Raw genomic sequence first — 23,841 nt, forward strand, 5'->3', positions numbered from 1 at the left:
TTATGGTTGCCATTATTGGGCAATGACAATGTGAAAAAAAGTCTAAAACAAAGAGAAATAAATATGAAAAAGATCAATTAGTTAATTCAAAAGGAAGCCAAAGGATTCTCTTTGCCCTTCTACAAAGTTATTTTCTCAAATGTAATATTTTTCTGGTTTACTATATATTAACAACTGTATGGAACATTGTGTAATCTGTTCTAAGGCCACATAAAATATTTCATCTGTTTCTTATATATAGTCATGCTACATAGTTTAGAAATTTATTCCCACTGGGTGTAACCTTTGTCGTCTAGATTCAGTAAATGCTTAACAGGCATAGGCCAGGACCATGTGTGTTTTGCTTTAAGGGTAAATAATCTACACTGAGACAGACAACCCCTGAGAATATTCCTCCCATATGTCAATATCATGGTTCTTTTTTAGCATGCCTAATATATCATGTCATCAGCGTGGTCACAGCAAGACAATGGCAATGAGAACCCAGTGTTAGAAGAATTGCTCCTAAAATTCCTCTTAGAATATAATACTACTGTCTAGCTATTAGAATTCTATACAAGGATTACTGTCTCTAATAAAGCCACATTTGGAACTCCAATTCTATGGAAGGACAGCAAAAAGTAAGGAATTTGCATGTTAACCTGTCCACAATTGTAAAAGCCTGTAAGATTGGAAAGTGAGCCAACATATGGATCATTTTTCAGCCTATAAATCTCATCTGTGTTGTCACAAAGAATATGAGAATGAACAGACATTCTTTTTAGTTCTTGGTCATCAAACCAGTTTTTTCTAACTTTATTGTCTTCACCTCTCTGTAGTAACTAACTCTTCTAAGTATACCGAAGGGAACACAGCTAGCCTTTGCTCTTTGGATAGTGTACACATTAATATATCATTCCTTATTAGAGATTTCTAAATGAAAACAGCAAAAATATTTTATTATAAGAGTCTCAAGTAGAACTATGCTTTATTCCACAGGCTAATCAGGATCAAGAATTCAGATCATTTACCTCTTCTAACTGATGGTTACATAATAACACGTGAAATGTAATATTAAGGATTTAGAAGGATATGAGAAAGGAAATGTCTAAAAATGAATTAGTAGTAGATTTCAAGGTAAATTATTGTTTAACAGTACTTTTTCTCACAGACTCCCAGCAATGCTTTTTTATAAAAAAGCAATAAAACATTGAAAACATTCTTTGACTCATGATTAGTATTTAACTAATATATAGCTTAGTGGGTTAATGGTCTTTTGTCTCTAAGACATAATTTTAAACTGACTTGACAAATAGTCAATTTAACTACATAATACTAAAATCACAAGTGGGAATGGGTTAGTTTTCCATAAACAAAGCACCACATGTCCCACAATTATCAAAGATATTTGTTCAACACTTTCTTAAGTTGTTTTTAATGAACATTTGAATTATTTTACTTGAAACAAAACATGCTTTCACCTTTCAGTGAAAATCTATTCTCCAAATCAACAGCAATTGTTGAAACTGGAAGTCCATGAAGAATACACATGTTCTATTTTGATATGTCCATAAGTTTATACATGAGATGTCTCTCTAAAAATAAACAAATGATTTAGAAATTATCTACTTGCAAGTTTGTTTCACTTTATAGATTTCTTATAAGACTTTGTATTGTATATATGTTTATAAATGTGCCCTTATGTCAACTCTTATAGATGAGTTCTACATTATGCCATGCTTTTATTATTGATTGTGTCTCTTCTTATCGATGCCTATTACATCCATATTTCAGTTCTTTAGGGTCAGATTTGTTCATTAAGATCAGCTTTCAGGGGGGATCCCTGGGTGGCTCAGCGGTTTAGCACCCGCCTTCAGCCCAGGGCATGATCCTGGAGTATCAGGATCGAGTCCCACATCAAGCTTTTTGCATGGAGCCTGCTTCTCCCTCTACCTGTATCTCTGCCTCTCTCTCTCTGTGTGTGTGTCTCTCATGAATAAATAAATAAAATCTTAAAAAAAAAAAAAAAAAAAAAAAAAAAAACAACTTCCAAAGACCAGTAATGAGAAACTGACCTTCATTTTGGGAATGAAAATGAAATATTTCAATATCTAAATTGTATTTTGTAAAGAAATAAGTGAACAGGGCAATATGAATCCTAAGATTCCTGCCATGCTTGTAACTGCTCTAAGTCTTCTACATCCTATAGTGTCAAATTCAAAATTCATTTGTTTTCCTGCAGAAGGTGTTCATTTCCCATGCTGGCCCTTGTTTTCTGGATTGTCTAGATTCAAACAGATTTACAATACTATTGTTCATTTTTCCTTTAAGGAGAGTCCATTTTATTCACTGATTTCTGTAAGATCTGATCTTTTGTAATTCAGATGGAAAATTTTAATATGACTTTGGTTTGAGACTGTATTACACTCCCGAAATACATGAAGCACCAGACTTACATTTATAAGAAAATTCTTTCTTGGGGTGCCGGAATGGTGCCTTGCTCAAGATGCCTCGAGCGTTTTACTTAGGCTCCAGGCATGATCTTGGGGCCCTGGGATCACTCTCCATCAGACTCCCCAGGGGAGTCTGTCTGACACTGTCCCTTTGCCCTGCCCCGCAGTTGTGCTCTCTCTCTCTCAAATAAATAAATGAATCTTTTAAAAAATTCCTTCTTGCCCAATCTATCTCAGTCTCTCATTGTGAGGAGTAGAATAACCCACCACAATAAGAAAAGAATGACTCCAAGGAGAATAGGTAATTTTGAACAAATTCCTCCAATTACTCAACATATATACATAAAACACAAATATGTAGAAGATACACAAATATCTCAAATTCACTTTAATTCAATGAAATTTTAGCTACACATCATACACAACTCTGAAGTTAAGAAGTTGGTGGACTCTTTGGAAGGAAAATGTCCAGTACTATGCGTTTGTCCTTACCTAAAATGGGAGGTATAATTCTTCTGTTGGAATACTAAGGTTACATTTTGAGTTATTCTACCCAAGTCTCATAATTAGTTAAATTATGAAAGAGTGCACAATCAAAATGTATATCCATATATTCATATATGATCTTCAGATTATACCTGAATAGCTATCAACCCTACATGTCAATTTCTCAGTTGCTGTATCCTTTTACTTTGCATAAAAATTATATTTTCTGTATTCTTTTTTCTTCTTCTTTAGAAATTCAAGGTAAATGAGGCACCTGGCTGGCTCAGTAGGAGGAGCATGTGACTCTTGATTTTGGGGTTGTGAGTTCGAGCCCCACAATGGATGTAGAGATTACATAAATAAATTTTAAAAATGAATTAAAGAAAAATGAGCTTGCAATATTTTCTTAGATCATCTACTCAATCTAAGACTATATGCCTGTGTGAATCAAAATCAGGCATAAGGCATATATTTAAAGGGAAATTACGCATATTGTTCAGGTGTAGGAAAATAGCATCTTCCATATTGCTTCTTGGAATGTTAATTAACATAGCCAAAGTGCAAAAACGAACACAACCTTGACCTAGAATTTCTGATTCTAGGTATTCATCCTGCAGATGCTTTCCACATGTATGCAGAGATGTTTGTACATGAGTGTTCATCACAGCATTTTTCGTGGGTGTAAAAAAAAAAAAAAAAAAGACTGGAAATGAAATCAAAAAGTATATCTAAGATAAAGGGTTAAAAACTAATTGATTAGGGATCCCTGGGTGGCTCAGTGGTTTAGCGCCTGCCTTCGGCCCAGGGCGTGATCCTGAAGTCCCGGGATCCAGTCTCACATCGGACTCCCTGCATGGAGCCTGCTTCTCCCTCTGTCTGTGTCTTTGCCTCTCTCTCTCTCTCTCTCTGTGCGTCTCATGAATAAATAAATGAAATCTTAAAAAAATAATTAAAAGTGGTAAATACATGAATTAGACCTATACTCTATGTTTAATGCTATGTAGCCATTAAAAAAGATCAAAAAAGATCAGATACATATCTACCTGGAAAAATCAGGGAAAAACTCCAAGATACACTTATAGAAAAAACAGCATGATCTGGGACATTGTTTTAGGATGCTACAATTGTATACAAAATCAAACACACGCATATACATACATATGAATTGAGAGATTGTGGACAAACTATAGAATATCTTTCCCAATTTATTCAGTAGCAATGTCTGTCTTCCAATTGCTCAGAAAAAAAGCCAAAATACAAAGGAAAACAAAGAACCCCAAAACCATAACAAAAAATCTAAATTTCATTTTCATAATTCTCTCCACTTAGATGCCTACCATGCTCTAAAACAAAAACCTTGAAAACATTTTTTATTCTGTGTGTGTGTGTCTGCCTCTGTCTCTTTCATTCAATGCATTAGCAAATCCGGCTTTACCCTCAGAATACATACATAATCCAACCACTTTCTATTTCCACTACTCTGTCATCTCACACACCATTGTCTCTTTGATTATTAGAATAACTCTCAACTGCTCACCCTGCTATAAAATGTCTTTTCTCTTTTTTAAGGCTTTTTTAAAGTAATCTCCCCACCCAACTTGGGGCTTGAACTCGTGACTCCCAAGATCAAGTGTCACATGCTCTACCGACTGAGCCAGCCAAGCACCCAAATATCTTTCTTGTTAAAGATACCTGTTGAGGGGATCCCTGGGTGGCTCAGCGGTTCAGCGCCTGCCTTTGGTCTGGGGCGTGATCCTGGAGACCCATGATCGAGTCCCCCGACAGGCTCCCAGCATAGAGTCTGCCTGTGTCTCCACCTCTCTCTCTCTATCATGAACAAATAAATAAAATCTTAAAAAAAAAAAAAAAAGATACCTGTTGAGTCCTAGCACTCTAGTTATGGGCAAGACTGCACTCTAGAATTATATCAGGTTCCAAATGAGAATGTTTGATTATTTGGGCCATTCTCTGTATCAGGGTCAGTTTAGTTTATTCACACAGAAAGCGCTAAGAATAACTCCAAAGACATGCCAAAAATCAGAATCCATGTGTTAAGTATTAAAGGGAGTGCTTAGACTTAGAATAAACAAGAAAAAAAGGATCGACCATAAAGTTACATGAATTTTGTATCTCAGGGAATCCATTGCCACTTTAATTTTTTTGTTGTTTTCTTAATTATTTTTATTGTTTTTAAGATTTTGTTTATTTATTCAAGAGAGACACAGAGAGAGAGGCACACAGGCAGAGGGAGAAGCAGGCTCCGGCGGAGGAGCTCCATGCAGACTCGATCCCAGGACCCGGGGATCATGACCTGAGTGGAAGGCAGATGCTCAACCACTGAGCCACCTGGGTGCCCGTGGTTTTTTTTGTTTTGTTTTGTTTTGTTTTGTTTTTTAACATGTAGCATGTAACAGCAGTTTTCCTAGGGCACGTGAACTTTTTTCTGCCTGCTATGATAACTAATCTTATTTGGGAGGTAACCATCTAATCAGAAAAATCCATGCAGATACCATTTTTTTAACTAACACTTCACACCACAAGGCAGATGCACCGAGAATCATGCATAACTGTATGCCATAGATGGTGGTTTCAAAGCTGATTTTAGCAATTAAAACCTCATTGAATGGAACCCTATATATTTGAATTTTATATATACAGCCATATCTTCACTGTTATAAATACTTGTTTATTAGTATGTCTCTGTAATATAATGTATATACTATATTAAAGAGAGGGAATATTTTCTTTTAAGACAAGGTTCTGTCTGCTTGGCCTTTCCTGTCTATCCCTTTGCTCAACTAAAAAGAGAGGTTGAGGGACGCCTGGGCGGCTCAGTGGTTGAGCCTCTGCCCTCCACTCAGGTCATGATCCTGGGGTCCTGGGATGGAGCCCCCACCAGGCTCCCGGCTCAGCGGGGAGTCTGCTTCTCCCTCTGCCTCTGCTGCTCCCTCTGTTCATGTTCAGTCTTTTTCAAATAGATAAATAGGGGCTGCCTGGGTGGCTCAGCGGTTGAGCGTCTCCCTTCGGCTCAGGGTGTGATCCCAGGTCCTGGGATTGAGTCCCACATCGGGCCCCCTGTATGGAGCCTGCTTCTCCCTCTGCCTCTCTCTGTGTCTCTCATGAATGAATAAATAAAATCATAAACAAACAAAAAAGAATTTATTTTAAAAAATGAATAAAACCTTTAAAAGAAAAATAAAAAGAAAGGTTGATCATCACACATCATAAAACCTTCGAATGTTATGAATAACACAAAAATTGGAACAATTCTTTGCATACATTGAATTTTTTAAAAATATTTTATTTATTCATTTATGAGAGACACAGAGAGAGAGGCAGAGACATAGGCAGAGGGAGAAGCAGGCTCCATGTGAGGAGCCTGATGCAGGACTCGATCCCAGGACCCTGGGATCATGCCCTGAGCCAAAGGTAGATGCTCAACCACTGAGCTACCCAGGTGTCCCAGTATACATTGATGTTTAACCTTTTTTTTTGAAAACCAGATTAACTCCATGAACTTTCCACGTCCTAGGAAAATATATACAGCCATGTGCGTGCAATATTTTATATGAAGTTTCAGTGACTTACGGACCTTCTAATTTATTCAAGATTCTTAGTAGATTCATTTTGAGGGTGTGCGCAGGGCAGAGTTTTCTCAGGCTTTTGTGAAAGCTTAAAAAGAATAAGTGTAAAAGGGAAGGGATCTAACATCTTGCCTAATACGTAAAATATGGCAGGTTGTCTAGATTCAAACTCCTCTTTTTCTAGTTCCAAGGCCCAGGCTGTTCTGATTACACATATGCTAGGTGAATGTAATTATAAACGCACAGAATTAGTATTAGACATATATCTCCAGTTTATTTCTACAATCAAAGCAAAAATTCAAATTTTGCATTTTGCTACTAATTTTTTAATTATATATTTTTTCCAAACAAAAAGATTCTAGAAACAAAATATATCATTTTACTAATATAGCATTTCCTCCATTAAGTTAGGATGCCTTCCTCCCAAAAAAATAGTATTTGAAGAACTGTGAATAAATTTTGAAGCAACTTTGTTGTCTTAGAAAAATCTTTATTTTAGAGTCTAATTAAAGAGTAAATTATTGTAAAATTGGTCTCTGTTGGAGTATGCAAAACAAAAATATATTGTTATATATAATTATTACATGAAATATATATTATGTGGAAATTTTTTAAAGATTTGGGAGTTGTCTTATGTTGGCAATAATACAGAGCGTCTTTAGGAGTAAAAGAAATCCTGTATCGTACAAAATATTAGTGAATAGATAAATGTGTTAGTTATCTATTACTGTACAACAAATCATCCCCAAACTTAACTACTGTATTTTTTTTCCTTTTTTATATTTTATGTTTTCAAGTTTTTATTTAAACTCCAATTATTTTACAAGAGTTTATTAGTAACATTAGTTTCAGGTGTAGAATTAATGAGTCGACACTACCATGCAACAGCTGGTACTCATCACAAGTATCTTCCTTAATCCCCATTGCCTATTTAACCCATTCCCCCTCACTCTCCCTCCTGGTAGCCATCAGTTCGTTCTCCATAGTTAAGAGTCTAAAACTTAGCTGCTTTATTTTTATTTTTTTTAAGATTTTATTTATTTGGGCAGCCCGAGTAGCTCAGTGGTTTAGCACTGCCTTCAGCCCAGGGCCTGATCCTAGAGACCAGGGATCGAGTCCCACATCGGACTCTGCATGGAGCCTGCTTCTCCCTCTACCTGTGTCTCTGCCTCTCTCTCTCTCTCTCTCTCTCTCTCTCTCTTTCTTTCTCTCTCTCTCTCTTTCTCTCATATAAATAAATAAAGTATTTTAAAAAATTTATTTATTTGAGAGCGAGAGAGCACAAGCAGAGGGAAGAGGGAGTCTGCTTCTCCCTGCCAAGCAAGGAGCGCATTATGGGACTGGGATCATGACCTGAGCCAAAGACAGACACCTAACCAGCAAAGCCACCCAGGCGGCCCAGCTTAGCAGCTTTAAACAACAACTATTTATTTCTTGCACAGTTTCTGAAGATAAGGAATTCAGGAGCAATTTAGCAGCATGGCTCTGGCTCAGGGTTTCACATGAGGTTGCAATCAAGATGTCATTGGGGCTTCAGTCACCTGACAACTTGACTAGGGCTAGAGGTTTGTCTTCCAGGATGGCTCACTCACATGGCCATTCCTGGAAGCCTCAGTTCCTTGTCACATGAACACTCCATAAAACTGCTTGAATATGTTTTTGACATGGCAGCTAGCTTCTCCAGAATGTGTAATCCAAGAAATATAGAGCAAGAAGAAAGCTACAATGTCTTTTAAGCTCGCTGATCTCTGAAGTCACATACCATCACCTCCTCTGTATTCTATTTGTAACCAAGATATAACCAATCCAGCTCAAGCTCAAAGAGAAGAATATTAAACAGCACCTCTCAAAGGGAAGAGTATCAAAATATTTACCCACATATTTGTAAATTATCACAACACATATAAAACAGATGACATTGAAATTTTTGCATTTTGGGGGATCCCTGGGTGGCGCAGCGGTTTGGCGCCTGCCTTTGGCCCAGGGCGCGATCCTGGAGACCCGGGATCGAATCCCACGTCGGGCTCCCGGTGCATGGAGCCTGCTTCTCCCTCTGCCTGTGTCTCTCTGCCTCTCTCTCTCTCTCTCTGTGACTATCATGAATAAATAAAAATTAAAAAAAAAAAAAAGAAATTTTTGCATTTTGAACTTTAAAATGTTAATGACTGTGAGTTCTGTGAAGTTGGAGGTAGTATTTATGATCATTCTCCATTGAATACCTCAGTGTATCACAGAATGACTTATTTACGGTGGGGACTTCATATTTGTTGATAGATTGAATGAATCAATGAAGCATGTTGATCTATGATTCCTCATCCAAAAAACAGTCATTTGGAAATACCTCTCCGCTATGTTCATTTCTTCATATTTGCTAAGTCTGGAGTTCCTCCCCTGCCACCACCAAAATCAGACCCATAGTTTAACAAATTTTGAGATAAACATTTTTTAAAAGATATTATTGTTTAAAACGAAGTATTTTTCATAATGTTGATAAACAATAAAAGCTGATTATTCTTGAGCATTTAAAGTAATAATTTTGGCAGTATCAATATTTTTTAATTATCTCTAGAAGATGTAGCTTAATAATTCAAATTCACCGACTTTTAATTTGAACTGTCACATGCAATGAAGAAGATGAGACCTGGAGGTTCTTTTCTGTTTGCATATCAAAGAATGTCCATGGAGTACTAATGATTTGCAGGATAATTAATCTTTCTGACTTTTACTCCCACCACTGTGCTGAAATTGCTCTTGCTAATGCACCATTGACCTTCTCACTGACAAATTCATTAGACATTCTTCCATCTTCTTTACCTTATTTGAACTTTATATTAAATTTGCAATTTCTTTCTTACTCCATCCTTCTTAAAGTAACCTGTATCAGCCATAAAGTGTTGGATTATGCTGCAGTAATAAACACCACCATATCTGTAGTTTCTAACAAGGTTGTTTATTCCTCACTTACATAAGCCTGGTTCTTCTCTACATCATTACACTTCAGGCCCCAAGCTGATGGAGAACCTCTGATGTCAGTCATTATGGCAGGAGAAGAGGAGAATTTAGCGACACACATCCTGCCCTTAAAGCTACAGCCTAGAAGTGACCCATCTCACTTCTATTTATATTTATTAGCCAAAGCAAATCAGATAGTGAAGCCTCATTTCAGGGAAGTATGCTTAGTGCCCTAGAATTCTTCTAGCTGTCCTCCTTTCACTCAGATTCTTCTCTGCTTTCTTTTTTTCTATTCAATCTTAAAGGATGCTAGGCCTTCATTGTATATAGGATTCATCCAGGGAGCTGATTGAAAATGTACCTGCCATTTCCTGTTTCAGTTTGTGTTCTGTATTTTATTTGGAGGCACTTTCTTTTTTTTTTTTTTTTCTAATATTTTATTTATTTATTTGACAGAGAGAGAGCGTGAATGCTTGTGCATGTGTACAAGCTGGGGGAGTGGCAGACAGAGGGTGTGGGAGAAGCAGGCTCCCCGCTGAGCATAGAGCCTGATACACATAGGGCTCCATCCCAGGACTCTGAGATTATGACCTGAGCCAAAAGCAGAAGCTTAACGACTGAGCCACACTGGTGCTCCATTGGAGGAACTTTCAGTTTAAAAAAAAGTCACCCAAAATAGAACCATGGATGTCATCCTTGAGAGTAGCATACTAAGGGCCTAATAATAGGAGTATCTGCCCTATGGACAGGCAATAAGGGGTTATACACTATAGAAAAAACTTAAATGATGATAAGACTGATTTAAATGTAGTCTCTTTTTTATATTCATGTACTATCAATTCTAAACAATGTTAGTGATAAAATACTTCCCCTTAAAAAGTATCTTATGGGGGCGGGGGGCACTGGGGTGGCTCAGAAGTTGAGCGTCTGCTTTTGGCTCAGGTTGTGATCCCTGGGTCATGGGATGAAGTTCCACATCAAGCTCCCCGTGGGGAGCCTGCTTCTCCCTCTGCCTGTGTCTCTGCTTCTCTCTCTGTGTCTCTCATGAATAGATAAATAAAATATTTTTAAAAAAAAGAGTTGCTGGAAGTGTCATCATGCTGGGAGTTGGTGTGCAGGCACTGAACCGCTAAGCCACCCAGGGATCCCCTCAACAGGTATCTTTAACAGGAAAGATATTTGGGTGCTTGGCTGGCTCAGTCGGTAGAGCATGTGACACTTGATCTTGGGAGTCACGAGTTCAAGCCCCAAGTTGGGCGGGGAGATTACTTTAAAAAAGCCTTAAAAAAGAGAAAAGACATTTTATAGCAGGGTGAGCAGTTGAGAGTTATTCTAATAATCAAAGAGACAATGGTGTGTGAGATGACAGAGTAGTGGAAATAGAAAGTGGTTGGATTATGTATGTATTCTGAGGGTAAAGCCGGATTTGCTAATGCATTGAATGAAAGAGACAGAGGCAGACACACACACACAGAATAAAAAATGTTTTCAAGGTTTTTGTTTTAGAGCATGGTAGGCATCTAAGTGGAGAGAATTATGAAAATGAAATTTAGATTTTTTGTTATGGTTTTGGGGTTCTTTGTTTTCCTTTGTATTTTGGCTTTTTTTCTGAGCAATTGGAAGACAGACATTGCTACTGAATAAATTGGGAAAGATATTCTATAGTTTGTCCACAATCTCTCAATTCATATGTATGTATATGCGTGTGTTTGATTTTGTATACAATTGTAGCATCCTAAAACAATGTCCCAGATCATGCTGTTTTTTCTATAAGTGTATCTTGGAGTTTTTCCCTAATTTTTCCAGGTAGATATGTATCTGATCTTTTTTGATCTTTTTTAATGGCTACATAGCATTAAACATAGAGTATAGGTCTAATTCATGTATTTACCACTTTTAATTATTTTTTTAAGATTTCATTTATTTATTCATGAGACGCACAGAGAGAGAGAAAGAGAGGCAAAGACACAGACAGAGGGAGAAGAAGGCTCCATGCAGGGAGTCCGATGTGAGACTGGATCCCGGGACTTCAGGATCACGCCCTGGGCCGAAGGCAGGCGCTAAACCACTGAGCCACCCAGGGATCCCTAATCAATTAGTTTTTAACCCTTTATCTTAGATATACTTTTTGATTTCATTTCCAGTCTTTTTTTTTTTTTTACACCCACGAAAAATGCTGTGATGAACACTCACGTACAAACATCTCTGCATACATGTGGAAAGCATCTGCAGGATGAATACCTAGAATCAGAAATTCTAGGTCAAGGTTGTGTTCGTTTTTGCACTTTGGCTATGTTAATTAACACTCCAAGAAGCAATATGGAAGATGCTATTTTCCCACACCTGAACAATATGCGTAATTTCCCTTTAAATATATGCCTTATGCCTGATTCTGATTCACACAGGCATATAGTCTTAGATTGAGTAGATGATCTAAGAAAATATTGCAAGCTCATTTTTCTTTAATTCATTTTTAAAATTTAATTATTTATGTAATCTCTACATCCAATGTGGGGCTCGAACTCACAACCCCAAAATCAAGAGTCACATGCTCCTCCTACTGAGCCAGCCAGGTGCCTCATTTACCTTGAATTTCTAAAGAAGAAGAAAAAAGAATACAGAAAATATAATTTTTATGCAAAGTAAAAGGATACAGCAACTGAGAAATTGACATGTAGGGTTGATAGCTATTCAGGTATAATCTGAAGATCATATATGAATATATGGATATACATTTTGATTGTGCACTCTTTCATAATTTAACTAATTATGAGACTTGGGTAGAATAACTCAAAATGTAACCTTAGTATTCCAACAGAAGAATTATACCTCCCATTTTAGGTAAGGACAAACGCATAGTACTGGACATTTTCCTTCCAAAGAGTCCACCAACTTCTTAACTTCAGAGTTGTGTATGATGTGTAGCTAAAATTTCATTGAATTAAAGTGATTTTGAGATATTTGAGATATTTGTATATTTTCTACATATTTGTGTTTTATGTATATATGTTGGGTAATTGGAAGAATTTGTTCAAAATTACCTATTCTCCGTGGAGTCATTCTTTTCTTATTGTGGTGGGTTATTCTACTCCTCACAATGAGAGACTGAGATAGATTGGGCAAGAAGGAGTTTTTTAAAAGATTCATTTATTTATTTGAGAGAGAGAGAGCACAACTGCGGGGCAGGGCAAAGGGAGAGTGTCAGACAGACTCCCCATTGGGTGGCAGAGACGGGAGAAATATGTAGATTCTTACATATGTCTGAAGGAATTGCTTATTTTTTGTTTTGAATGGGGGGAATAAGAATGAGATTAGAGTCAAAGATAATTTCGGAAGTTTCTGACCTCAGCATCAAAAAGAATAGATTGCTCTTTACTGAGACAGGGAATATTCAGAACAGTAGGTTTCTTGCGGAATGGAATTCAAAGTTTTGGTTTTATTGGATATTGAAGTTTTAGAGAAATTTAGAAAGTTGATTGTTTGGATGTGGAAGGCAGTAACAGTGGCAGAAATCAGTATCAGTGCCTATCTAGCATAATTAAAATCCATAGTGAATAATTCTTTAATATCCTATTCCTCAACATGACAAAATTATTTTAAGTCGTAATCATGAAAATCAGTAATTATCATTATTTTGATTCATTCTTTAGCTGTAAAATGAAAGCTAATAATTAAAAAGAATTTCAAATATAATATGTTAATAAAATTGAGTAAAATATTTCATGTATAAACTAATATTTACTCTTATGAAACAAATACACTTTACAGTTCACTCTTTAGCAGTTTTAAATTTTATTATTAACTAATTTATTTATTTTAAAGACTTGGGTTTTTTTTTATTCTTTAAAGATTTTATTTATTTATTCATAAGTAGGTTACTATTATATATTTATTTTGCCCAAAACTCCACCAATGCCTTCTCAGCTCATTCTCCTTATGAGACTGGCAGGACGCTTATCTGACCTCTGTCTTTTTGAACTCTTCTGCTATTATTCTTTTCTTCATTCACTCAGGTTGAGTTACACTGAAATTTCTAATGGTCCTCAAACATTCCAGAAGTATTCCCACCTGAGAGCCTCAGAACTTGCAGATGTCTTTGCCCAGAATGCTCTTCCAACCGACTTGCCTGGTGTGTTCCCTCAAGTTCGTCAGGTCTAGGCTGAAGACTATTTAAGTGAGATCTAATTAAACTACTTCTCTATTTTTTCTATATTCCTTATCACCATGTAATACCATAGTAATACCCTATATATTGTTATATTTGTTTATTTTGTCTCCCATACTAAAATTTGAGCTTCATGAAGGTAGTAATTATTGTCTGTTTTGTTTACTTGCCTACTTCCCAGACCTGAGTATCATCTGGTACATAGTAGACCCTAACTTAAACGTATGTTCAGTGACTGTATGAATGTAATGGAGATGTTACAGCAATATTTTATCCAGAATATAATGGGAGAATAACCTACAGACCATTTCTTAAAAAGAGAGTTCTTAATCTCTCAGAAATTTAAACATAGCATAAAATTGGTTACTAAAACCATGTGTTATTCTTACTGTAAAAGGCAAATAGGAAGATAAAATACGTGAGAAACCAGAAATAAAATTAACTATAAATCAGAATCTCAAAATACCCTCTTTTAGACAAATGGCACTGGGACTATGGCTGGCAAGAAGACTCCTAATAACAGGAACCATTATTTGAGTGTTTACAATGGAATGTCATGGTGTTTCATTCAACCATCCCAAGAGCCATGTGAAGTAGATATTATAATCAACAGCTCCATTTTACAGTTAGAGAAATAAAGGCACAGAAATATTAGGCTCAAAATCATAGAGATAATGAATGGCAGAACCAAAATTTGAACTAAGATATGTGGTATTCCAAAGCCTACATTTTTAACTTCTAATTCATATTGTAATTTGTTGACCAAAAATTATGTTAAAATACTACCTCACTCCTTACACACACACAAAGTTAATATTTAAAACAATGAAAGTAGGAGAAGAATATTTAGAATAATATCTTTAAAAATATTTAAGATATAAAGGGCTTTCTAATTATTTTTAAAAGGCCTTTGTAATTATATGTTAGCCAAACATAATATAGAAAGAAAGAAAGAAAGAAAGAAAGAAAGAAAGAAAGAAAGAGTTAAAAGGAATAACTGCCAGATACATTGCAATCAGTTATTTTCCCTAATATATAGGGAATTCAATTGATTAATAAAAGGATGTACAATGCCAAGAGAAAAAAAGACAAAAGATTGGAACAGAAAATTCATGAATAAGAAATAGCATTGTCTGATAATTGCACACTAATATCACTCATCTTTATTTGCAACAAAGGAAATGCAAATAAAAAAGTAATGAATACAGTTATCTTCTAGATTGGCGAATACTGTGATGGTTTAAAGCATGAATCTTATTGAGAATGTCATGACTTTTAGTGAGAAAATGAATCAGAAATATTCTTTAGGTGCATAGACTGATAATGGTTACCAACTTTTAAAAACTGTGTTCCCTTTGATTAAACAAATTTCATTTCTAACTTTTAATCTCAACAAGATAGTAACTCAGTGCAAAAGTACTCTACAGCATTGTTCACTGAAGTTTTTTATAATCGTGACAAATTGGAAATGAACTGCATTTCCATGAGTGAAAATCTAGTTAAATACGTATTACACGTTTGGTTCCTGACCACCACAATAAAGCAAGTATTACAATGAAACAAACTAAATGAATTTTTGGTTTCCCAATGCATATTAAAGTTTTTTTTACATAATAGTGTAGTCTATTAAATATGCAATAGCATTGTCTAAAAAATGCACATACTTCAATTAAAAATACTTTATTGCTAAAAATGCTAAGGATCATCTGAGCTCTCAGTGAGTTGATCCTTTTGCTGATGCAGGGTCTTGCCCGGATGTTGATGCCTACTGACTGAACAGGGTGGAGGGTGCTGAAGGGCGAAGGTAGCTGTGGAAATTTCTTAAAATAAGATGGTAGTGAAGTTTACTGCATGGATGGACTCTTCTTTCCATAAATGATTCTCTGTAACATGCAAGGCTGTTTGATAGCATTTTACTCACAGTAGAATTTCTTTCAATCCTCTCACACCCTGCCACTGCTTTACCAACTAAGTTTGTGTAATATTCTAAATCCTTTGTTCTTATTTCAACAGTCTTTGCAGCTTTTTCTCCAAATTTTGTTCATCCAGAAAAAGCAGCTCCTCATTCATTAAAATTTTATCATGAGATTTTAGTAACTCAGTCACATTTAGACTCCACTTCCTACTCTAGTTCTGCTGTTTCCACCACATCTGCAGTCATTTCCTCCACTGAGCTCTTGAACCCCTCAAAGTCATACATGAGGGTAGGAATCAACTTCTTCCACACTCTTGTTCATAATGACATTTTCACCTCTTCCAATGAATCATGAATGTTATTAGTGGCATCTAGAATGGTGAATCCTTTCCAGAAGATTTTGAGTTGACTTTCTCCAGATCCATCAGAGGAATCACGATCCATGGCAGCTATCACCTTACCAAATGTTTTTCTTAAATAAGATTTGAAAGTTGATGGGACACCTGAGTGGCTCAGTGGTCGAGTGTCTGCCTTCGGCTCAGAGGGTGATCTTGGGTCTGGGAATGGAGTCCCACTTCGGGCTCCCTGTGGAGGTCCTGCTTCTTCCTCCACCTATGTCTCTGCCTGTCTCTGTGTGTCTCTCATGAATAAATAAAATCTTTAAGATAAAACAAAACAAAAAGACCTGAAAGTTGAAATTACTTCTCGATCCATGGGCTACAGTTGGGTCATGTTAACAGCCATGAAAACAGCATTCATCTGATTGTCCATCTCTATCAGGGCTCTTGGATGACCATTGGCAATGAGCAGTCATGTTTTGGAAGAAACAATTTTTTTTTCTGAGTAGTAGGTCTCAACAGTGAGCTTCAAATACTCAGTAAACCATGTGGTAAACAGATGTACTTTCATCCAAGTTTTCTCGTTGCATTTACAACAACAAAAGGCAGAGTACATGTAGCATCATTTTTAAAGGCCCTGGGATTTTTGGAGCTTCAACCTAAAGTCACCAGCTGCATTAGTCCCTTAACAAGAGGGTTGGCCTGTCCTTTGAAGCTTTGAAGCCAGACATTGACTTCTTCTCTCAAGCTATGAAAGTCCTAGATGGCACCTTCTTCCAGTGGAAGGCTATTTTATCTACATTGAAAATCTGGTGTTTAGTGTAGCCTCCTGCATTCATGATCTTCACTAGATCTTCCAGATAACTTGCTGCAGCTTCTACATCAGCACTTGCTGCTCCACCTGGCACTTTTATGTTGTGGATATTGCTTCTTTACTTAAATCTTATGAACCATTTCTGCTAGCTTCACACTTTCCTTCTGCAGTCCCCTCAGCTCTCTCAGCCTTCACAGCATTGACGAGAGTTAGGGCCTTGCTCTGGATTAGGCTTTAAGAGATGTTTATGATTTTAGGGTAGTTTAAGCCTGGTTTGATCTTCTATCCAGACCATTAAAACTTTCTCCATATGAGCAATAAGGCTGTTTTACTCTCTTATGATTTTTGAGTTCACTGGAATAGGACTATTAATTTCTGTCAAGAACTTTTGCTTTGCATTCACAATTTGGCTAACAGGCACAAGAGGCCTAGCTATCAGCCTGTCTCGTTTTTTTTGACATGCCTTCTAAAGCTTAGTCATTTAGGAATGTATGACTTCCCCTTTCACTTGAACACTTAAAGGCCACTACGAAGTAATTAATTGGCCTAATTTCAAAATTGTTGTATCTCAGGAAGTAGGGAAGCCTGAGGAGAGAGAGAGAAAGAGAGAGAGATGGGTAAACAGTGATCAGTGGAGCAATCAGAACACATACCATCATTTATTAAACATGACATTTTATTTTGTCATAGTTTGTGGCACCCCAAAACAATTATGGTAATAACACCATAGATCACTGATTACAGAACACCATAACAAATATAATAATATAAATTTTTGAAATATTGTGAAAACTACCCAAATATGACAGAGACACTAAGTGAGCAAATACTGTTGGAAAAATGATACCAATAGACTTCCTCAACTCAGGGTTGCCACAAATGTTCAATTTGTTGAAAATCACAGTTATCTATAAAGTAAAATAAAGAAAAATGCAATAAAACAAGATATGCCTATAATGGTATATCAATAAAATTGTTTAGTCAGCTATTTAAAAAGATGGCATACATTTTTATTCATTTAACTTGCGAAGTATAATATTTTTTTTAAGATTTTATTTATTTATTCATGAGAGATACAGAGAGAGAAAGAGGCAGAGACACAGGCAGAGGAAGAAGCAGGCTCCATGCCGGGAGCCCGATGTGGGACTTGATCCCCATCCTGGGTCTTTAGGATCACGCCCTGGGCCGAAGGCAGGCACCAAACCACCAAGCCACCCAGGGATCCCCAGTATCATATTTTTTTAAAGAGAAAATTAGTGATATGTAGCTGTTCATCTCATGTTAACAGTGGCAATCACTGGGTTTAGGAATTTTCAGTGACAACTGAATTTTGTCTCTATTGATTGAATTTTCTATGTGAAAAAGCAAGCATTGAGTATATATTTCAGTCATGTGGAATTTAAGAAACAAAACAAGTGGACAAAAAAAAGAGACAAAAAGAAACAGACTCTTAAAAACAAAACAAACTCATGGTTGCCAGAGGGGAGGTGGGTAGGGGGATAGCATGGGTGAAACAGATAAAGGGGATTAAGAGGTACCTATTTCCAGTTAAAAAATAAATAAGTCACCAAGATAAAAAATATAGCATAGGAAATACAGTTAATAAGATTGTAATGATGTTTGGCAACAGATGATGACTACATTTATCATGGTGAGCACTGGGAGATGTATAGAATTGTTGAATCATCATGTTACATTGTAAACCTGAAACTGATATAATACTGCATGTTAATTATACTTCAATTAAAAGTTATTAATTAAAAAGGAAAGAAAGAAAGAAAGAAAGAAAGAAAGAAAGAAAGAAAGAAAGAAAAAGAAAAAAAGAAAGAAGGAAAAAACAAAAAAAAATGTAAATTTTGAAAGGGAATTTAGATGAGGTTTAGATTTCTTCATCAGGATATATGTTCTTTCCTGCTAAGTGGTAATTAATACATTTTTGCCTTTTATAAAAGAAATTAAGTATGTTAAAAATTAAATCAACTTCACTGAAAGTGAAGGATAAATATTTTCCTAAAATCTTATTTTCGCAAATAAATGAGTCCTACTACAGTTCATATCCAATTATATACTTAAATTCTTTCATTCTGATTTTTCTCAATTTTGCCAATTTGACTTCTCAATTGTGTTCCCCTTAGGTTTACTAAACAAGTAAAATATGTAATTGCAAAAATATACCACACACATATCAATCTAAGGGATTCACAGAGTTTTGTATTATAGCATTCTTAAAAATAAGAAGCCTATAGTATGATTAGTTTTCATTAACAATTGGTCATTAATAATTATAAGCCAAATAACTTTTCTCTACAAAGGAATGAAGATAAAATTTACAACCACTAAATATCCAGACTTGCTCAGAATATTGAGTCTTCTGCTGATGGCAAAAGAAAGATCCTTTGTTTTTAAGTAAATCAAGTTAATTGGAGTTAAAGGCATGCATCTTACTTCTGTGACCCTCTTCACAAGTGCTCACTGTGTTTACTTCAAAGGTAATTAAACCTAACAATCCAGAATATACAATGGAACCTTGTATTATTTTTACAGCATTGATAAGAATTTGTATATTTTGAAAAAACGTGAACTCAAAGAACTACAATTTAACTTCTATATGGCTTATTAGATAAAATAAGTTTTAAGTCATTCTACATTCAGGTATTTTCTCTGACCAAAGTTAGAGTCCAATGTGGCCTTAAGATAGTAGATTAAATTCCATATAATTTTTATGAGAAAATTTAATTCTTACCAATTTAACAAGAGAGTGGATGCTTATAATGAATAATTCTAAATCAATTTAGAAGTCATTCTGTTATACATGGATCACATGGCAGATATTATAGCGACAGAGCGCTTTCTCATATCATATAACTGGCAGAATTAAAGTCTTGCCCCATGAGAAAGAGACCAAATTTAGTGTGAAATTGAACACAACAGTCATGAACACTAGTTGAGTTTAGTATTGTGATGCTATTGTTTGCCATGACAGAAGGCGACAGAAAGAATCTTTTTCGTCTCTAAAATCGTTGAACTCCCACCAACAATCACAGTAAATAAGTTTTAAACATATGTAAATGGGGATCCCCTTGGTACCAGGAAATCACAAAAATGTCCACTTAATTAACAAGTCTTTAGAAAGACTTGTTTCAGCAGTATTTCAACACTTCATAAACACTGTTATCAATACTGTCTGGGGTGGATTAAAATGAGTTGGGTTACTCAAACTCTCTTTATTACACTTTGTTTTTCTCCAACAAAATATATAGTTTTTCATAAAAATTACCCCGTTTTTTTTTATCAGTAGTCACTCAAATTTGAAAAACCAACAGCCTACTTTAGTATCATTTCCACATGATCATTACAGAAAAGAAACAAAAGAAGGAAGGGAAGATGGGAGGAGGAAGAAGGAAGGAAAGGAAGGAGGAAGACAAGACAGTGGCAGAATGGAAGGAGAGAAAGAAAGAATAGGCTGAAATAAACTGTGTCACTTAATTTGAGAGAAAGAAGAATTAGTTAGGATTATTATATTTTAATAATCTCATTATGAAAGGTTTGGAAACCTATAAAATTTAGGTATTTTAATAATTTTGACGTAATTCACAGGAAATAAGCTAGAAATTGCACTGTTTATATTTAATCAATGAATTTTAGATTTATAATAATACATTAGAATTTCTAAAATGAAAGTCTTATGCTTAAAATTAAGAGCTACTATCTTTTTTAAACTAGAATGTGTTCACAAAGAATTGTGTCCCTGACTGACTTCTCACACAGACAAAAGCCTAGAATTCCTTCTATGCTTTATTATGCATCAACCCCTCTAGTCCTCAAAATGATTAACTATATTCTTCAGTGAACATTAATACTTACCAAAGAAATATGATTTTAAAAAATAATGTCTATTAATCTTATTAACAATTACAGAGGTGTTTTTAAGATTTTATTTATTTATGAGAGACACAGAGAGAGGCAGAGACATAGGCAGAGACACAAGCCTAGGAAAAAGTAGGCTTCCCACCCAGGGAGTCCGATGGGAGAATGGATCCCAGAATCCTGGGATGAGGCCCTGAGTGGAAGGCAGACACTCAACCACTGAGCCACCCAGGCATCCCTACAGAGATTAGTTTACGATTTATTTATTTATTCATGAGAGACACAGACTGAGACAGAGAGAGAGGCAGAGACACAGGCAGAGGGAGAAGCAGGCCTCTGGCAGGGAGCTTGATGCAGACTAGAACCAGGATCCTGGGATCATGACATGAGCTGGAAGCAGGTGCCCAACTGCTGAGCCACCCAAGAGTCCCCAAAGATTAGTAAAAGGTAGACATCAAACTGTTTGGTAATTTTAGTCAATTACTCTGCACATTCCCTTTGAAATTTTTACAAATCTATAGGAAATGTGATCCAACACTAGTTCCTAAAATGTTCCTATGACTAGTAGAGAAAGAGGAACAGCCTCCTGGAGGAGTCTCTTCAATGTTCATGATTATGAGAGATAGTTAATCGTTGCCTTAGGATTCATTCTTAAGTATGTTTTGATATATATGGGTAGATTTTTTTTTTAATTTGCTTCTTTCTATTTACAAACATGTATTGATAAGGAGAGAGAAAAGCCTGTTTCTGTGGAAATGAGGATTCCATCTCTTGGTTTTCCCTTGTGCGGAAGAAAATGTCCCTGCATTTCCTGATGATCCCCATCTAGTGGAGAGCCGGCAGTCTGCATATAAAGCCTGGTGAGGACACTTGATATCAGCAGCCTCTGCAGTAGCTTATGTTTCTGAAGCATTCTTATGAAAAATGTAATATGCCCTGTAGAGATTTGTCCAGCTTTTCATAGATCAGTTAAATCTATTTCTTGCATTATAGCAGAAATGTAAAATATGCGCCCTAGAAATAATCAGCTGATGTTCATATAATTGCACATTCATGATGCACATGTTTAATTTTTAAAACAGACATGAGTTTCTAAATATATAATTTAATCTTCACTTTTGCTTTTCCATGCAAGTTATAAAAAGACTATTAAAATTGCTGAAACTCTGCAAAGAGCTATTATCAAGCCCCTACTTGAAAGATCTACTTTAATACATTTCAAGTTTATCCATTATGTTGATGGGGTAAGCCATAATCGTAAATCTGTGTTTTTATTAGTGTATGTCTTTTATCAATTTATTTGAGTTCTTGCCTTTCATGTAAAAATGAATTTGATAATATTTATTCCTTGTGTCCATGTATAGAGTGTTCTTGTTCTGAGAATTGCTTATCCCTTGCTATAGGAGCTCCTGTTAGATTGAGAAGAGACAAGGGTCCTGTTCAGGAATTTCCGCAGCCACATCACTTCACAGAGTATTTGAAAAATTAAGCAAATAGCGTCATTAAATTTCACTATTATGGTCCAAATGACAAATTAACTTTCAGGCAATTTGATGCTTTTTTAGAGGAGTTTAATTTTCTCAGCAGTATGCATTAAGGAAAAAAATTCCAAGAAGACTTGAGTTGAATAAAAATTGCATCTTGCGGAATTGCCATGTGGTTACCACCCAATCCGTTAGGCACATTAGTATTACTACCTTTGTTACTAGAAAGCATTTGAAGGATTTCTTTGGGCATAAAATCATTGTCTTCAGATCTAGCTAAAATTCCACATAATAACTTAGACAAGAGAAAATCCACTTGTTCAGTATGTAATTGTGAGCCAGTAAAGGGCTGCAAGGGTACCATATTGATTTTTGAACTTCCAGTGTCCAGCACATTACCTGGCTGATAATATGCTCTTACCAGACATTTGTATAATGAATATATTAACTAATGAATACAGAAGTTATGGAAGTTTTCTTCTTCTTCACCTTAGTTAAAATTAGAGACATGCCCTTGGTTACATACTGGATTCACTATTAATTAATCAAATGGCTGAAACTGAGAGTAATCAAGTTATTCCCTGAGGCCATAAGATATGAATTTTTATCTTTATGCATAGTCCTTGGCATTTGGCTAAGCATAGTTTCTCTTGTCTTCTTCCAGATGATAAAAATCGTCACATCTTCCTACTTGCTAGTCACAAAATCAGAATTGTTATCATTCTCTGAATCAGAAAAAAGAAGTTATTCAGTGTTTTAGTGCTGTTTACAGAAAATCTCTTGTCTGCTTCATTCCTGTCTTACGTATTGTGATCTCATATCCTTGTTCTCTCACTTTGATTCTACTTAGGAATCTTGCCTGAAAAATTTTCTATTGCTTCTACACTGCCAAACCTTGCCCATCAGTCCTTTAAACTGAATCTTGGATCAGATCTCCTTCATGAAACCACGTGAGGCTAAAACTTAACTATACCCAAACAACATAAATTAAATCAGCATGACTCATCATGTTCCAATCATGTATATTAGTGTTTCTATATTCTGTGGATTAAGATACCTTACAAAGACCGTACAGAGCAAATACTTTCAATAGAATTGTTCAGAATCACCAAAGTTAAAGAAATAAAGTTTAATTCTAAGCCCTCAAATTATATCAATGATTTAAGTGCTCCCTTTGTTTACATACACAACTAATAGGATGTTGAATTTGGAAGGTTTTATTAAATTACTAGTGTTTATGCTTTTGTTAAACTATACTATTGAAAAACTTTCCAAGGGTGTATTTCTAAAATTGTGTCTCTATGTCTATACAAAGAAGTATAGCTTCAAATAATATTCCTAAATAGAGATGAAAAATATTGGCAACCAATACTATTTGCTATCAATATATTAATATTCATTATATTAAAGATATAATTTTAAATTAAATTTAAATTCACTTACAGTTAGTGTCCACTACTATTTCTCTTATGAGAAAATAAGGAATATTGTCCATTTCCTATCTCATCATAGCAGGATTGCAGGTGTTTTAGATCTTACTAATCAAAATCTCAATAGCTGACTTTTACTGAGTCCTGTTGTGTACTAGACACTGTCCTGATACCTTTGCACATGTTATCTTATGCAGAGCATGTCATTTAGTGGTTAAGAGTATGGATTCTGGAATCTAAATTCCTGGGCTCAAAGCTCAGCTCCACAATTTAATAGTTGTATGATTTGGGGCAAATTATCTAATATAACTAAGCCATAATAATAGAATCTACTTCAAAAATGCATTGTAAGAATATATAAAAAGCATTTAGAA

At 35.5% G+C, this 23,841-nt stretch overlaps 1 protein-coding gene and 2 long non-coding RNA genes across 12 annotated transcripts in view; 2 read left to right on the forward strand and 1 right to left on the reverse strand.

Moving 5' to 3' along the window:
- LOC140621461 (uncharacterized) overlaps positions 1-4,845 on the reverse strand; it is a 28,098-nt gene extending 23,253 nt beyond the window's left edge. For 2 of the 5 annotated variants that reach the window (XR_012021166.1, XR_012021164.1), the window contains exons 1-2: positions 4,794-4,838; positions 1,461-1,574 (exon numbers count right to left, since the gene is read on the reverse strand). This is a non-coding gene — a long non-coding RNA (uncharacterized lncRNA). Of the gene's footprint in view, positions 1-1,460; positions 1,575-4,610; positions 4,749-4,793 lie in introns of those variants that run through there. The other 3 variants (XR_012021165.1, XR_012021168.1, XR_012021167.1) reach the window with 3 other exon arrangements.
- ROBO1 (roundabout guidance receptor 1) overlaps positions 1-23,841 on the forward strand; it is a 1,129,252-nt gene that overhangs the window by 651,626 nt on the left and 453,785 nt on the right. The gene's annotated exons all lie outside the window — the stretch shown is intronic.
- Positions 536-23,481, forward strand: LOC140621460 (uncharacterized). Its single transcript, XR_012021163.1, has 5 exons — positions 536-620; positions 13,468-13,628; positions 18,999-19,175; positions 21,282-21,413; positions 22,888-23,481. It is a non-coding gene; the product is annotated as an uncharacterized lncRNA (long non-coding RNA).

This window comes from Canis lupus, chromosome 30 (genome assembly GCF_048164855.1).
Source record: "Canis lupus baileyi chromosome 30, mCanLup2.hap1, whole genome shotgun sequence".
NCBI classification, from domain to species: domain Eukaryota; kingdom Metazoa; phylum Chordata; class Mammalia; order Carnivora; family Canidae; genus Canis; species Canis lupus.